The sequence below is a fragment of the Myotis lucifugus genome, unplaced genomic scaffold (genome assembly GCF_000147115.1).
Source record: "Myotis lucifugus unplaced genomic scaffold, Myoluc2.0 scaffold_361, whole genome shotgun sequence".
NCBI lineage: Eukaryota > Metazoa > Chordata > Mammalia > Chiroptera > Vespertilionidae > Myotis > Myotis lucifugus.
The window spans coordinates 419,114-421,237 of record NW_005871409.1 but is presented as its reverse complement, the minus strand read 5'-3'; positions in this window follow the sequence as shown (position 1 = coordinate 421,237).

The window sequence follows — 2,124 nt, the reverse complement described above, 5'->3', positions numbered from 1 at the left end:
TTAAAAGCTGTGAGGTGCCTAATTTTTTAAAACAACCGGCCACACCCCCTTCCTCAACCATATTGTCACATCATCCAAGTTATACTTTATAAACAGCCTTGATGTGATACACACATGCAAAAAGAGGGTATACTACTTTGCCTTAGAAGTATATATTTAGTAATCACTTAGTTACTTTATTTTATTTTTGTGAAATGAGAAGTGATCAACCAAACTTTTCAAAAACACCCACCAGATGATCAATATCACCATATGTTTGATTCACAGTACATTTGGGCATAAACACTTCAATTACAGCTTTGTGTTTAGTATCGAAAACCTTTTCTTGTGTGTGTGTTTTTGCTACAGATCCCTTGCTCTGGATTACATTTTGAAAACTGCCTATTACAGATAAAGCACCTTTCCAGGTACGCTTCTAAGAAACAGGTATTTATGCACACAAAGGTGTGTGCACACCTTTTCATGCACAAATGTTCATATGATGCCTGCGCTGCACTCCCAGCACATGCCCCCTGCGTGTGTGCAGCCGCACACCTGGGTCCCAGCATAAACAGGCTGCCCCCAAACACATGGGAGCCCTGCCAGTCTTCCCAGCAGAATTAAACAGAGTCACTACAATGACTGTGGTGCGAATCTCTCCACCCACATGGGGCCTTGGACCTGGGGCCACATGGCCCACACCCATCTGAACCGCTCTGCCTGAGGCTCAGCCTGGGGCTCCTTTTGGGGAGGGAGTGGGGGCGGGGCAGCCAGTGCCAGGAGGCGCCTCGGAGTGCCAGTGGGTCTTTCTTTATTTTTAAAAGATTTGCGCAGCCCACACCCAGTCCCCAGTGCCACCTCTGTCTGGGCAAAGGGCTGCCAATGGTTTGCAGGCTGGCCACACCCCCGATTGTGGTGGTGGTCCCCACTGGGGCACTCCCCTGCTGGCCTGGTTGCCCCTACTGCCTCTGCTCGGCCCCCACCACCATGGATTTTTCCAGAAGGATGTCCAGAAGCTGTCTGATCTAATGAACATATTACCCTTTTATTAGTATAGATAAGTAATTGTCATATTATTCTCTACTTTTCTATATGTATTTAAAATACTCCAGAATATTTTAAGCAAATAAAAAATGGTCAAGTTGCAGATAAATGATAGTTTTGAATTACAACCTGGTAGGCTTGAAAGCAACATCTGCTTTCTGTAAAAGGGCATAAGTTGCAGTTGGCAACAAACTTGTTGTTAGGATTGCTTGGTTAATATTCTTTTGTTGTAAAGGCGTGGTTTGGGCAAAGGAGAAAAGGAAACCAGCCCTATGAAAGGGAATGTCTGATTGGCTGTTGCCACAGCAGAGAGGGGCAGGTGCAGCAAAGGTTCAGGCTGTCCCACAGGCAGGGATGTCTGTGTGTATGGGACACCAAGGGACACCTGTCACACCTGAAACAATTTGCTAACACTCACAATTGTGGAACTCAGGAAGAATCACTGTTTTTAAAACTACCATTTCCCTGACATATAAAATATACATACATATCAATATACGTGCACTCTTCTGAGCTTCCCCTGGCCTCCATTTAATATTTGGCTACGGCCTTCTTTTCATTCGTCTTCTCATGTCAACGAATTGGATGTACAGACCTAATTTTTAATGGCTATGGTGTTATGCCTGACTGTTTGACATTACATGGTTTACCTCACTAACCCTTTATTGTGGGGCAGATTGTTTCCGGTTTCCCCTGGCATCAACAACTACAGAGAACATAATTGCTTATTTGACTGTTTACTTAGGACACATTCACAGAAATGGAACTCCTGGCCCAAAGCTAATTCACTTAAATTTTGATCCAAATGTCTAAATGGACTTTCTAGAAAGTGCTTATTCCATTGGTTTTAAATCAGATTACACCCCCACAAATGGGTTAAGAGAAAACTATTCAACACACCTTGGGCAAATTGCAAACTCTTGCTGAACTTGAGCTGCCTCAGGTCCTGAACCTGGAGGATCCAGGCTGGAAGGTGAAGTCCAGGGAAGCGTGGGTGCCGTGATCGAGGGCCCTGTGTGGGTGCGAGCGTGTGAGTGTGTGTCCCTCAGGTCCATGCTCATGCACACACCAACATGCCCTCACTCCTGCTCTGTACCCTTG